Source organism: Vanessa cardui, chromosome 3 (genome assembly GCF_905220365.1).
Source record: "Vanessa cardui chromosome 3, ilVanCard2.1, whole genome shotgun sequence".
NCBI classification, from domain to species: Eukaryota; Metazoa; Arthropoda; class Insecta; order Lepidoptera; family Nymphalidae; genus Vanessa; species Vanessa cardui.
Genome location: NC_061125.1, coordinates 7,197,349 through 7,214,436, shown reverse-complemented (window position 1 = coordinate 7,214,436; position 17,088 = coordinate 7,197,349). Strand labels below are relative to the sequence as shown.

Genomic DNA, 17,088 nt, shown 5'->3' with positions numbered 1-17,088 from the left:
TTTAGAGTAACGAAGAGGCTTTAATAGGTGTAACTTAAAAAAATACGCAATCTCTTTTTTTTTAATTTTGTTTGCCATAATGTGCAATGTAAATAACCCTTAAACATTTAAATAAACAATAGATTCTATTCTATTTCAGTTCGAATTTGGAATCCGATTTTATTTAAAGTGCGCTTGTTTCAGCCGAATGTCGAATGGATTTAAATTTTTATTATGAAAAGAAAGTCATTACAGTTTTAAAAAGTATTACGTACTTTATATTTATTAGGGTTTTTAGTAAACGCTCATAGAATATCTTGTGATTCACAGGGCAATTGATATAAATCAAAGAAAGATTACCTACAATATAATTAAATTGCCTTAAGTTGAAATAGTTACAAATCGTACAATAGTCATTAATACATCGAACAGACTATTTCATGATTATAATAAGTTCGATAATATAAGGAAAGGCTTTTACGGTGCTGGCTTTTCTTGGTCCATTAATTTAATGGTGGCGCCATTACACAAAACTTTGCAATTCAGAAAAAAAATAAGTATTTAAATTTTATTTTATTAACTATTTCTTTTAAACATTACGATACTTTTTTGAAATTAATAAAATATTTTGCCATTGAAACCAAGTTCTTTTATGTCTTCTAACTTTTTTTAAACTATAGATAGGTATTCTGGAAATAAATTTTTCATATTTTTGGCTCATCGTGTATCAGAGACCATTAGAGTTATATTAGTAAAAGATTACAATTATCTATAATTACGTAATCTAAAACATTTGCAAGAGAAACAAATGAAAGGAAGGAAATTAGACGGACCGCCCGCAGCGGTTCGTCGAGCATTGTTCTTAGAGTTTTCTAGAATCTTATGAGAATTTAAAAGTAATTTCGATTGAGATGAAAAGACAATAATGAATCTACGTAAAATGGAAAAAGTCTGTAAATTGCGCTTGTTACATCATTTATATTATTAATAACGATAAATTAGGAAACATTATTTTCCTTTATAAATATTTTGTACAAAATTCTGATATGTTTGTAATCTCTTTGTATTATTATTGTTGCAAGACCTATCTTAGAATACGAGTATTCATAATAGATAGATAGATAGACAGATAGATAGATAGATAGATAGATAGATAAACTTCTTTATTGCACACACGTAAAGTTGACAATAAGTAAAAGAAATTGACAAGAGAAAACATTAGTATGCAAAGGCGGTCTTATCACTATTAGTGATCTCTTACAGACAACCTCAGGAGTAAAAAGCTATTATATTAGTAATACGTTAAGTGCATAGAAAGTTTATGTCAAAATAATAATAAGTAAATGTCATAATATTAGACGCGGGTTTATAGGTACCTATATATTTAAATAAACAAAAGTTATACTTTTAGATTTTTAGACTATATTTGAAACCACTACTTTTAAGATAGAAACAAGTAAACATTCATTATGAAAATGTAAACTAGTAAAATTTATTTATATTTTTGTAAAAAATACTTTCAAATAAATATCAAATCAGGCGCTCAAACTCTTTAACGAAATTTAGCAATATTCTTATATACATTAGTTTATGTTTTGATAAATGCCAATTCATTTGTATTCCACGAACTTCTCCACGAATTCGTAGACTCCCCTCTCCCTCAGTGGGAGGAAATCCCTGTGACGTAAGACGATCAAGGTTAGGCGCAGAGTGCTCTGTTCTTAATTTAGTTGAGTTGGCTAAAGTATTTTATAGATATGAGGTTAATACTTCCAATTTTGAGTTCGTATTTAGGTAACGTTTACAGCTTGTACTGTAAATACATACTATTTTAATAAGTGTAGGGGTGTCCAAATCTAAAAAGGATTGTGAATAAAATTCAACTGAGTTTCAAGACCGATATTTTTCTATATAAATAATCATTCGTCTTTATAATAAAACCCGTGCTACTTAATTTCCTAATAACGTTGTCAAAAACATTCCTATTGACACTATTATTAACTATTATTCACTAGAAACATCATTGACTACTTTTAACGAATACTCCTAATTAAACATAAAGGTCAAGCTAATTTTTAAATTATTTAAAATGTTGCCATGAAGTTCATCTGTTTGCAGCATTGTAACAAAAAATTAACTATAAACTTTTCCATATTAAGTGTGATAAAAAGGAACGGTATACCACTGCTACCTAAGTTTGAGCTCATATACCAGCAATGATGGTAGAATCATATGTATATGTCAGGCATCAATCAATGATATATGTAAATCCCCATAATGTTTCCAGTCACCGGGGAGCACCAAACCACATGACAAATTAGTAGTTCTTGCATAAATGGGAATTTTTGGTTATTATTCAGTGGTCTACCTTGAAGTCTGAATAAAGAACAAATGTGTGATTTAAACAATAATTTAAGATTTAACTGTAATTTCAGAATAAAAAATAACACGGCTCTTAACATTGATTGAGCTGTTCGTTAGGAAACGTAATTAATAATTTTTAACAAAAGGGATAAAATATTGCTCGCATTAGATATAAAAGGTTGAAATGTTAATAAGTTCAGACTTTTATAGCAGGGGAATAGACTAAGTGATCACAGTCTAGCACTAACGAGTTTTTAACTAAAGTACTTAAATAAAAAAATAGTAATCTCACAGTACTAACATGTGTATTGAATTTCAAAATAGTATTATTTACAAAAAAGTTTTATTATGATCTTGAAATGAGTTTTGTATCAAAGTCCGTTCAAACATATGGGCAATTTTTTGTTCCGTTGGTGTTGATTCTTTTATCGCTTCTCGGTCTTTTGGCTAAGATCAAAGTGTAGTATCTGTTTTTTTTTATTGTCAGCCTAATATCTGAAAGTTTCCGCACTGCGGGACCAGTATATGGTGTTGGTTCTTTTGAGCCTCACCAATGTCCTGAGAAGACTGTGTTAAGTGATTGATGCAGGTTGCATCGTTGATTGTCGTTATGCCTATAACGCAGATTATTTTTTTCCTTCTGAAAAATCATCAATCAATTTATATGTAATCTAATAACTGAAGTACATAGTTCATTTTCTCTTAATCTTAGTAAATATTATTAAAAATCCCAAAAGTGCTTTTTCTTCGTAATTTAAGATAATAAAAGTGTCCTCTTCGGTTTGTTTAAATCGCTTCAGAGCGGTCTCAAATCGATTGAGACCTATGCTTTGAATGGATTTAGTTAGATTTAAATAAAAGCGACCGTAATTAACTTTTGTTTACCAAGAAGAAATATATTAACTTAAAGTTACAGCTTTAAATCCACATTATGGGGAACAGCTGGATTGCTTAATACTTTACTTTTATTAACTTCTATGAACTGTAGGATGTTTCGCATAACTCTGTGTAGTAAATATTTACAAAGTCGTATGTACTTTGGCAATACTTAATAAGTTGAAAAGATTAGAAGCTTGAACTACTCTTTATATTATGTTTTTCTTTATTTGTTTTATTAGAAGGTAGACAATTGGAGTACATTTTTTGAGTAAATTAACACTGACTCAACTTTAGGGATATTAGATGATGTAGAATAAATAAATGGATGATAGCATCAAAATTATATCATCATAATTATCTGGGGCTATTCAGAGTATGGAGAGGAAGCCACAATGAATATCCAGGGCCCACTTCCCACCCTAAAAGAGCAGGCTATTAAAATTGTCCATTTTAAATTGTGCATTCCAATACTATTATATTAATAAAAAGCTAAGTCACGGTATACCGTTTAGAACTATAAATTAATTATATTCTCTTTTTATATATTAAAAATACGTATACATATACATATAAATATGCTATGTATATAAAGCGCCGGTAGCTGTTTTTGAATCCCCCGTTGACTACATCTTTATCACTTTTGGCAGCAACATTCCACAAACAGAATACAATTTGAATATGTTAAATAAAACACATACAAAATACAATATAAATATTGTTTAGTTATATCTAAATACTTTGGTATACGTACCTGAAATAATATTCAGATAAACGTTAAGTTGAAATAGAGCTTAGTATAAATACTTGGTAATCCTGTTCTAGAATTCAAGCAGATTATACATATATTTATTTCACAATGTCACGCACACAGAAGCTATATGGTAACGTTCAGAGAAAAGCATATTAAACGCTAAATATTTTGTCATATAAAATGTGACAATTACATAAATTGTTCTAGTAATTTTCTTGTAAATGAAAATAGATTGTCTTTTCCTATTAGTTTACGGCAAGTTCATTAGTCAAAGAAGAGTGTGGTGGCTCATTCATCAAATAATAGGGTAGCTCACAACAGGAATTGGTCACAAAATAAACAAAAAACAAGCGAATGTAGGAAACCAAAAAGTATTCGAATGTAATTAGGGATATGAAAAAAGTGTTAAAAAGGTACACTCTGAGTATTTTTGCTAAACCATCTTAAAAACCGCTTAAGGTCATCATTCGAAATTTGAAAACATGATAAAATTAAAAGAAGTTGGAAACAATAAACAAACAGAAGTTGGAAACTGATCCATAAGTATTTTGTAGCAGCTCAAGTATGTTGAAGAAATCTTCAGTAGCTTTTTCATAGTAAGAGATAGGAATTAACAACATTCAGAAGAGAATAAATGAAGGATTGGATAAGGTATAACAATAAATAAAGATGAAAGTAGAAAAAATTAAGAAGCCTGCAGTTTTTATTGAAAATGTCATTTATAGTATCTGTTGTTGATGTTTTATTTTTAATTTCGGTTTTTACGAATTAACGCCACCGCAGAAAACAGGGTTAGGCTTAGTCACACAAGTTTGAGGAAACAAACTGAGGTATAAGGTAGAGGTTTGGTCCCTCATTTCAACAATATGTTTGTTGTGGTTTCTTTTGATCATTTTGGGGAGCTCAGATTCATATGTTTGATTGACACAAAATTGACTCTGCTAATTTTGATTTAATGTGTTCTCATCATCGTCGTCGGTCTTACGTCTATAGTATTTTTCTATAAAAAGGTGACCACTTAGTTTCTAAAGTTGTGTTTAGAATTACACAGAACTTCTTTTATCAGTCCAATTCCATTTATTGAGATGGCAATGTTTTCGTGTCTTTATAATATTAATAATTTGCTTTACTATCGCGAATAAGATGTTTATTCGCGGTAGTAAAGAAAAATATCGTAAATAAATAAAATTTTAACAAAAAGAAAAACCGACTTCAAACAAAACACTATTTTAAAACAAATGAATATGCACGAAAAAGTAATAAAAATAATTGCGTATTCAACATATTTTTTAGAGTCTTCCTAAGTTAAATGAAATGAAAAATATGAGACTACTTAAAAGTCGATTAACGATTATATCATGTAGTTATAGTTATTGGTATATTTGGAGCCGGTGTCAGCCATGCTGATGCTCTTGCCCCAACAATCAAAAGAAAGAAGCGATACGAGCCCCTTGATTGATCCAGTATATTATTGTGTAAAAGGTAATTTGTAAAAAACATATTTGTTAAAGTATTCTCGTATTGTTTTTTGATAGATATATTGTAGGGTTTTATTGGCTGACACCGACTCCAAATATAACAATAATTATAACTACATGATATAATCGTTAATCGACTTTTAAGTAGTCTCATATTTTTAATTTCATTTAACTTAGGAAGACTCTAAAAAATATGTTGAATACGCAATTATTTTTATTACTTTTTCGTGCATATTCATTTGTTTTAAAATAGTGTTTTGTTTGAAGTCGGTTTTTCTTTTTGTTAAAATTTTATTTATTTTTTGATTTTAAGTGAAGCTGATGTTGACTAACTAATTTTTTTTAATATGGATAGATTAAGCGTTCCGTTTATATGAGTCAGAAACTACTTCGAGGACAATTTCAAAGGAAACTTGCGAATAAAGCAAAAATAGACTTTCGAAAATGCGGATTTAATACGTCACGCGGTGTAAACTACAAGGATCCCTCGAAAGAGCTGTAATCGAACTCAGCAAAAAAACTTTGAAAAAGACCAACTATATTTCGTACATCATATGACATCACATCACATACACAAAATTTGATTAAAGATAGTAAGAAATTCTGCCCCATATCGCACCCTAACTGCGAGCCGTATAGGAGTTCCATCACTACATAGTATAAAACAAAGTCGCTTTCTCTGTCCCTATATCTTTAAATCTACGCAACGGATTTTGATGCGGTTTTTTTTAAAAGATAGTGTGATTCAAGGGGAAGGTTTGTGTATATAATACATGAACAATATAGTAAAGAAACACTGATAATTTTAGAAGTTTGCGATGTGATGTCGTATATAAACAAATTCTGTAGTATATTTAGTATCAGTATTGCACCCGTGCGAAGCCGGGGTGGGTACCTAGTTGATTATAAAATTCGACTATGATAATTACATAAACATAACCACACTACGGAAGGTGACTCAAATATCCAAATAACCTATAAATAAAAGATTCGATCGAGTATCGCTAACGTGCTCCTCAGAATTGTTCCGTTCCCTTCCGTTCCGTTACTTTGTCATGGATCCTGTGCTCAGAACCTTACCAAACTTTCACCAAATTACCCTTGAAGTATATATTTTATAATAAAAAAAGAATTATCAAAATTGATTAACGTGATTTTCAGTTATTCACCTATTTGTCGCGCATATACATAATGCAAATTTAAGGCTTATGTCGTTTTCACATGGATACCATCATCGGAAAAAAAAATAAAAAAAATGGGACCCCACGGGAAGCACTACCTTTCAAACAAAAAAAAAATTATCAAAATCGGTCCACCCAGTGAAAAGTTATGAGGTAACAAACATAAAAAAAAAAAAAAAAATACAGACGAATTGATAACCTCCTCCTTTTGGAAGTCGGTTGAAAAACCTACACGTGTGTGGATGTTATCCCTCGCACATATATAATATAACTAATAACTATAACTAAAATATATTTTAACTAACTGACATGTACTTATTTCTCTGTAGTTTTACCCTGAACAGAAAAGAGAGATAGATTTAACTCCAAAATTCCTGGAAAGGAGTTTTTAGCTCAGCAATGAGGCATTTAGATGATTCAGTTTGTATTATGTTTTTCTTTTTAATTTGATGTTTAATAATGTTGATTTTCAAATACAGACTTTAATGGTATCGATTCGATCGAATGGTTACCATTGATTGTTAGTGGCCATCACAACCCATAATTATATTTTCAACCGACTTCAAAAAGGAGGAGGTTATCAATTCGTCTGTATTTTTTTTTTTTTTATGTTTGTTACCTCATAACTTTTTACTGGGTGGACCGATTTTGATAATTTTTTTTTTGTTTGAAAGGTAGTGCTTCCCGTGGGGTCCCATTTTTTAAAATTTTTTTCCGATGATGGTATCCGTATGAAAACGACATAAGTCTTAAATTTGCATTATGTATATGCGCGACAAATCGGTGAATAACTGAAAATCACGTTAACCAATTTTGATAATTCTTTTTTTATTATATAATATATATTTCAAGGGTAATTTGGTGAAAGTTTGGTAAGGTTCTGAGCACAGGATCCATGACAAAGTAGCGGAACGGAAGGGAGCGGAACAATTCTGAGGAGCACGTTAGCGATATTCTGTCGAATCTTTTATTTGTAGGTTATTTGGATATTTGAGTCACCTTCCGTAATGTGGTTATGTTTATGTAATTATCATTGTCGAATATTATAATTAACTAGCTACCCACCCCGGCTTCGCACAGGTGCAATACTGATACTAAATGTACTACAGAATTTGTTTATTTACGACATCACATCGCAAACTTCTAAAATTATCAGTGTTTCTTTACTATATTGTTCATGTATTATATACACAAACATTCCTCTTGAATCACACTATCTTTAAAAAAAAAATCGCATCAAAATCCGTTGCATAGATTTAAAGATATAGGGACAGAGAAAGCGACTTTGTTTTATACTATGTAGTGATAGAACTCCTATACGGCTCGCAGTTAGGGTGCGATATGGGGCAGAATTTCTTACTATCTTTAATCAAATTTTGTGTATGTGATGTGATGTCATATGATGTACGAAATATAGTTGGTCTTTTTCAAAGTTTTTTTGCTGAGTTCGATTACAGCTCTTTCGAGGGATCCTTGTAGTTTACGCCGCGTGACGTATTAAATCCGCATTTTCGAAAGTCTATTTTTGCTTTATTCGCAAGTTTCCTTTGAAATTGTCCTCGAAGTAGTTTCTGACTCATATAAACGGAACGCTTAATCTATCCATATTAAAAAAAATTAGTTAGTCAACATCAGCTTCACTTAAAATCAAAAAATAAATAAAAATTTTAACAAAAAGAAAAACCGACTTCAAACAAAACACTATTTTAAAACAAATGAATATGCATGAAAAAGTAATAAAAATAATTGCGTATACAACATATTTTTTAGAGTCTTCCTAAGTTAAATGAAATGAAAAATATTAGACTACTTAAAAGTCGATTAACGATTATATCATGTAGTTATAATTATTGTTATATTTGGAGTCGGTGTCAGCCAATAAAACCCTACAGTATATCTATCAAAAAACAATACGAGAATACTTTAACAAATATGTTTTTTACAAATTACCTTTTACACAATAATATACTGGATCAATCAAGGGGCTCGTATCGCTTCTTTCTTTTGATTGTTGGGGCAAGGGCACCGTGGCTGACACCGGCTCCAAATATACCAATAATTATAACTACATGATATAATAGTTAATCGACTTTTAAGTAGTCTAATATTTTTCATTTCATTTAACTTAGGAAGACTCTAAAAAATATGTTGAATACGCAATTATTTTTATTACTTTTTCGTGCATATTCATTTGTTTTAAAATAGTGTTTTGTTTGAAGTCGGTTTTTCTTTTTGTTAAAATTTTTATTTATTAATACATATACATACTATCTGGACGAACTATTAGCATTTTTAATTACTTCTGTAATAATAAATATTGAAGATAGAGATATTAATATATATAAACATACAAATATGTGTAATTACGCCGATGCATAGATGTATATGCTATTTTCTAAATAAATATTCAATTTTTGTTAATTTTCAATCGAAATTTGCATTTCAAAATGTTTAACCCGTTACAATAACTTCCAAATAATGCACACAGGTTGCCTTGAATAAATTAAGTAGTTCGTTATAAATATATCACGTACCAATCCATATACTCACTTGTAGCGATGTGATCATAGGAAAATATTTTATCTAGCCCCGATCCAAAGACCTACGTGCTCAGATACCTAAAATAATCCTTGATACGAATATGATATAGAGATTCGGGTTGTATATTCGATTTCCGTTATTAAAAAAAATCCAACACTGCAAGCGCTTTCTCGACTTATTTATTAAGCAATATTCAATCTTTAAACATGAGACATGAAAAGGAACTGTTTTAGTTCATTAAATATATATGTATTATATATAAATTTTATAAATTCTTGCTCGTTAGATAATTTATAATTATAATTTACTTTTATTGCCAGGGAGTACCATAACGTGCAGTTTTGGATTGCAAACTTGATATCGAAAAATTTTGCATAGAAAAATAAATAATCTATTATAATTAAAATAGTCTTCAAAAATGTGTATCATAGTTTTCGAGATATTTAAATATGGTGAAGGTAGGTGATAATTACTAATAATATTATTTTTAGTGAATTAAAAAATTGAATCCCGCTATAAAAAAAGAATTATAAGAAGTGACGACATATTGAAAGTTATTTTAGCTATAGTATACTATTAATAATTATTTCAAAATCATAGTAATGGTTATCGTAATTTTGAGGGCTTGCCAAGGGCTTCGGGCTACTTTATCATATAAACTCTCTCCCATAAAGGGATGCTGAATAAGTTAAAGCTTAATTATACGTACTAATTTCACGTGTTGACATAATTAACGTCATATAAACGTGTATAGCGTTTGAATTTTATTTCACCTAACTTTAGTATCGCCGTGAATAGACTTTGCGCAGCCTACAGCTATAAAACGCCGATAGCTTTAGTATGTATGGATCTGTTCACTCACCTTGCCTCGCGACATTAAATTCATTATTTGTTAAATAATCTCGATTGCAATCCTAAAATAATTAATTTAACAAGTAGAACGCACCGTCATAAGTAAATAGGTCTATAACAGTACAACTACATATGTTTACGCATCGAATTAATAATAAAACGTGGGAAAATTTGCAGGTAAAAGTTACTCACTAGTATATTTATGACATTTATTATTTACGAAACGTGACTATATTTAGAAGAGTGTTCCTTATTTAGACTTAATTACGTCGTTTCTAAACGTTTTAACGCTACATCAAAAGTTACATAATAGTTGTTTAATTTTATTTTATTTATATACTTGTATTGAAAATTTGATTTATATTTTTATTTTGAATTAAAAGAATATCATTCTCTTATAAATATAACAGCACGAACTAACGTAACTTTTGCGTAAAGTATATCGTTATTAAATTATTGCTAACATTTTATTGCAGGCGCATGTCACTTCTGAAGCAATAAATACTTTAATGTTTGGGTGTCATAAATTGTCAAGAACACGTTCTACTAAAACTAAACTATTAAATATTGAACGTCACAAGCATCTGCCCTGGCATTGCTCATTGCGAACGGGTTCCCCCCAGACCTACGCCTACTCGGATTGCGTCATTCTTAAACAGAGATCTTTAAACAATTGAAATGGCAACCTTTAAAACCTTTGCGTTACGATAAAAAGTTATGGGAAGAAATTATTGGTACATTATACATTCCCGGTTGTTATATTGTATAAGTATTGAAAACTCCTGTAATATTTTTAGATTATATAATACTGTCCATATCTTACATTTTCTTTTATTTTTGATTACCTGACCTAATGTAGCTTTATACGTAATTCAGCATTATGATACGAATAAAGAATATTTTTGTTATTTTATATAATAACATATTAACCACTAATAAGGCTTTACTCAACAGATAAACTCATATTTTTGTATTTTATTACTATTAAGTGAATTTGGTAAATCAATAGACATATATATTTTTTGGCACTGTTCCAAAAATGATGGAGCGTCAGAAGTACTAATATAACCGAATTCGTTACAAAAATGTGGCCATCAAATGACGGAAGGGATACGACAAATATCCAAATTGATGGTAATTGAAGTCTCGGAAGAATACACAGTGAATAAAATATATAAAAATATAGTTTCGGTTTATGCGCCTTACACAGATACTAAACTAGGAAGTGGCAGTACCTTGTATATCTTCAAGAGCATCATGCCGCTTGCTCTTACGGCATACGGGGGACAGTCTTACTTCCAAAGCGACGATCTCCATGGCCGAGTGGTGCGTACACCGGTTTTCATGGGTACGCCACTCTGAGGTCCCGGGTTTGATTCCCGGCCGAGTCGATGTAGATTACCATTAGTTTTCTATGTTGTCTTGGGTCTGGGTGTTTGTGGTACCGTCGTTACTTCTGATTTCCATAACACAAGTGCTTCAGCTACTTACATTGGGATCAGAGTAATGTATGTGATGTTGTCTCATATTTAAAAAAAAGCATGAAAGTAGATGTTTCACATACAATGAGCTCTAATGTATATATGCATCTAGGCTCATAACATTAGATATAAGGGAGAAAATTAAATCCATTTAAATTCAGTGTAGTTATCATAAAAATCTGCATTTGAAAAATATAATCTATATTAGCTTTGATTAAATGTTACTCTCGAACAGCTTTTATTAATGTTACATGTCAAACTCAGTTGGTTGATAAGTGTAAAGTATAAGCAATTTGGATTAATTTGAGTAGTCTTAGTATTTATGAGACGAGAACGCAGTGGTATAATTACATACGGTTCATCTGCTAAAGCCGGTGCGTACCGGTTTCGCGATCGAGCATAGACCGTGACGCGCAGAAACTAGCACTGCACCGCCGCGATTACACTCACTGCTTACTGAATCGCGGTCGCATAAAAATACATCATATCGGTTATCAAAGTATACATAATCGTAAAAGTATTCGTTGAGTCATGATTCATTGCTCTTACTCACACCTCATGTTTACCATTCAGTACTTGAAAACATATGAGGACACTAACGATACTCTAAACATCCAAATCTATTCAAACATTGCAATGTAGGTAGATTCATAAATGAATGTAATAAGGGACATGAACTGTGATTAATCGTTTTAAAATTATAACAATATATGCGTATAGTAGAGTTATTTAAGATAAGACTAGGATGTTCAGGATATCATTACCTCGAAAAAAATTCTTTTAATTGAAATACTAAATAGAGTATGATTTTATAAACTATTGTAAATGATGTATAATAGTAGTATAATATTTGATTTCAGATCATCTTAAAATTTATAATGTCTTTATAATATGTCCCCCCTACCTCGAGGGGGGTAAAATGGTCGATTTGAGAGGTATAGGTAAAGTTTTATAAATTTCATGCGGCTATAGTCGCAGGTCCAGGTAGGATTATATTATGTATTTGTGCATATATTATTTATTAATTATTTTACCACAGAAACTTTAACAACGCACCCCACACTTCTAAATATGTATGTATATGTTCAATATATTATATACTATAAAGGGGGTTTTTAATTTTTTATAGAGTATTCATGGAAGTGTTATAGAGACTGAATTTCAATCATTTTTAAAATATTATACGTGGAAATATACATCGCAGGTGCATTCTATGTAAAACGATACCTATTTAAGTAGGATGTTATATATATATTTATTTGGTGTATAACATACAGCTTTCCGGAAGATTGGAAAAAACAAGTGTCATAAAAAAACAATTACGATTACATAACTGTAACATTAACATAGTAAAAATTGTGTAACATATATTAACACACACATATGATAGTAAGTGTGTGTTAATGTAAGCTACAAACGATTTAATTGTATTGCATCTAAAAACATTAATGAAAGACATATTTCCAGCCAAAAGTGAAAAAACCTTTTACCTAATGTGACTTCTAGTACGTTTAACTCGATATACAAAGGTCCTTTGAAGGTCAAACGAGTCCTGCCGCTGCCGTTGGGTGGAATTTCAAAGGTATCTACGTGAAATACAGTTTCAAGTAAAAAGAAATATAGGTTTAATTCTACTACACATAAGTCATAAAATGGCATGTATCGTTTTGCGATATGACCGTAATTTACAATGCACACATGTAACCATTGGTCTGGAAGATTGAAACTTTATGCATCATTATATTTACCGTACGTTTTCCAATCAATGTTTATTACTTGGTAATGGGCCATTCGTTATTTTTAAATGTAAAATATCTTTTAAGAAATTGTAATTATAGTATGTCTGGTAGTTAAGCCTAGAAGCGGTATCTTCCCGCAAATTTTCAATGTTCGGAAATTGGTATCTATTAGAGTGTGTGTGTGTGGTGTGTGTGTGTGTGTGTGTGTGTGTGAGACAATTGACGTTAAAAATGACGTAGAACATGTGTAAGGTACATATCGTAACGGAAGGCCATGGGTTCAAATTTTAACACTTGCTACCGAGCTGTGAGTATACCTTTTCTTTTTTTCAGTATGAGTAATAGTTTCTGGAATACATTGAACAAAATATAATATTAAACCATTTATTGGCTTAAATGGCCATTGATAATAATGATTCCTTTGGCAAAATCAAAAACCATCTAAGCTTTTAAAGATAAATTAAGCAAGTACTCGCTTGTATATGGCGTGAGATATACTCGGAGGAACAAAAGAAAAATTTGGCGTTCAACAAACATCTTGAACCTTCATTTAGAAGACCGTACTCAAACAGTGACGGTCAAGGTTTCTCAAGGTTTAATCCAATACCGGGTGGGCTTCAGCGGCTTATTTTGGTCCTAAACTATTTAATAATTTTATAAATAATGCTTTAATTATTCGAAATTTATTTATTTATATACGACGATTATAAAGTTATAAAAAATTTACGTCAAAATAAAAAAAGGAATCATTATTTCATTCATTCATTCATCATCATGGCATCTAATCAATTTTGATTAAAATTGTATTCCAAAATATAGTTTAGATCACGGGATCCATTTAATGTTATATAGGTAATATTTTGTTCATCAGACCGCAAGCGGTTTGATAGTTGCGATAAGCCCTTAATTTACCTTTAATGTACTCTGCTATTTTGATTATGTTTATCGAGTGTAATTTACAAAATATAATGCCTAGAATTTCACATGTAAAAAGTTGTTTAAATAGGCAAAAAGAGACAAACAACCGTAGCATCGTTGCGGTAAAGAACGCTTCATCTTTACTTTGAAAATCAGAACGTAATATATCTTATAAAAGAAAGAAGGAGAAAACGGAATAGCAGGTCAAAAAAAAATTTGGCGCGTGTTACCTATCGATGAATGAATTTTCTCATAGTAAAAAAAATATACATTTTTTGTAATTTATTTGTAATGTCATTAACGCAGAAACATAATAATCGCATAATTTAAAATAAAAAATAAAAAAATAATTTTTCTTATTCATGTATTAATATACAGGTGACTATTTACCACCAAGGGCGGCTAATTGGTCAGTCAGCCTTTCCATTAAAAATTAATAAAATTTGAACAAAAACGAAACTAAAATTCAATGAAAAAGAATTAGTATTAGCCATAAATCTTCTTACAAGGACTGTGATAAGACTCATAAATAAAATTATATATAAACTTGGAATTAAATAATTTACGTTTTTGGTAAAACATACTTTTAATAAAGTAAAAAAACAGTTCGCTAATTTGCAAAACATTGGTGTTTCCGACCAATTATATAATTATACGGAAAAATATTGAAAACGTGGGCGAGGCCGTCGACAACTGCTGCTTTTTAAGACAGTTATAAATAGAAGTTTGTTACTGTTATTACTGTTTTAAATATTTTATCAATTTATTATGGAAGCGATAAATACGTTTCGTAAATTAGTATTTAAAACTTCCAGTGTTACTTGACCTAATCATTATGACAGATTGACCTAATTCTATTTATTATTGTTGCTATACTAATCAAAATATGTTAGTTTGTTAAATAATATAGAGATTAGTTTGATTGATATTGGGAAATTTATATTGGAATGTCATTGTAATACCAATTTTGAAAATATACAATAGACAGCTCATTTCGAAGCGCCCAGACAGTTTAGTGTTTATTTTAAAAGATGAATATTTTAATAGAATGTCTATAATATGTATAGCTTGAATACAATACTTTAAAAGAACTACTTTAATTAATAATGTTTCTATTTAAAAATCGATTCCAGGAGGTTACTACGAGTTTAAATTAAACTCAGAGATATAATTATTTTTATCAGAATAAAAAAAATAGTAGCTAAGAATACTCAATTTTAAATAATTACTTATATTTCTATTTGCCTCTACAATTACGCTAATGCTTCTGTTAGGAGTGGATACGATAAACCCCAAGGGGTCAGGGTCGAACCTGCGATTTTTTACACTGCAAACCATTGCGCTGTTGACATTTATTCGAATAAGTAATTTTAAAATATACCTAGTATAAACTAAGTAAATGATAGCTCGTAAATGCTGAGCAATTGCGTGGTCACCATATATAGAGAAGGTTTTAAGCACAACACTACACTGCTATAGTTCAGGTTGGTAAAGCATGTGTGAAAATATCATCATACTTTATCAAGCTTCCTAACATTGTTGTCCTTTACTACAAGAATTGTATTATAAATACAATTTTATCACATGATGATTCAATGGTAACCACTATTGAATCTGGGATATAACTATGAATTTTAGCTAAAAGTTAAAATCCATGCATACTCTACACTGGATCAGCAATACAAAATAATTGTCAAATACGATAAAAATGATCATAAGACGTATGTTGAAACTTATAACCCGATATGTATAATGTAGTTTTCGGTAAAGTATGGGTTAAAACTTTTTCCGACGTATACATTTTTACGTATTTCACATATTCCTTTAATATATATATATATTATGTATAGATAAATTGTAAACATAAATTTGAAAAATCTCAACGTTGCTTAAATAGCAGTCTCAATGCGTGTGAGACAAGCGATTCCCGCTTTTTACTGTTTATTTGTAAAATGACTTCTTCGAATAACTTGCTGGAATGTCCAATTATTAAAAATGTCACCGAATTGACGTATATTATTTTTTATCCAACAATATAAAACCATTGGGTGATTAAGAAAAAAATAATGACATAATAAAACAGAAGATATTTTTGCCCGTAAGGTATTATTACAACGAGCAGAATAAATATTCCTTACAATCGAAAGGAGCTCGTATATATTTTATGTTCAGTAAATTAGGATTTATTAGGACGCTTATAGCTTTCACCGTTTTTAAAATCTTTTCAGGTTTTCAAAAAATCTTTAAATTAGGCGGAAAATTAAACGAATGGTGTATTTATTAAAAATACCTTTAAAAGTGGTTTTACTAGGGTAGTTTAATTGTAAAATGTTTTTGTATATTTATAGGAATAGAATTCAGATAAAAATATGTACTGTCACAGCCAGATTGTCGATTACGTTTACACTATATTTACGTTTAACAGATTCAAGCCTACAATTTACCACCTTAGCATAAATTCTCTGAAAAGTTTTCTCACACTGCTGGCAAACATTTCTCAGGGGATATTAGATCCGAACGTCCCTTGAGGAATTTGATTTAGCTTAAACGCATACTTCCGCAATCACACTAAGGGAAGTCCCTTGTTATTCTATTTAAATGAACCTCTTTTTGGTTTCAGTATTAGGTAAAATTTCTTAAGGCGCCAATATATATTCTGGTGACTAAACCCACCACTTCAAAATCTAAAAGCGCGTTGGTTTTCAGTACTCCATGGACAGGAGTTTCTAATATTCTTTCATTATAAGACGTATCAGTTATAAATATTACCAATTACTGATGTAGTAAACGGTAGTTATAATTGAAGCGAGACTAACGTTACCCTTATTAAAATTCATAGTTGCTTTACAGCTCAGTGCTAACCGCCGGTACATTAATTTTAACGATCGCTTGGGCTTGCTAGTGCTGAAGAGAACCTCGATTAAC

The 17,088-nt window shown here is 30.3% G+C and overlaps 1 pseudogene; it reads left to right on the top strand.

Annotated features, from left to right (window-relative positions):
* The first annotated feature begins 2,770 nt into the window (after nt 1-2,770).
* Nucleotides 2,771-2,893, top strand: LOC124543964 (annotated as a pseudogene).
* The last annotated feature ends 14,195 nt before the right edge of the window (nt 2,894-17,088 follow it).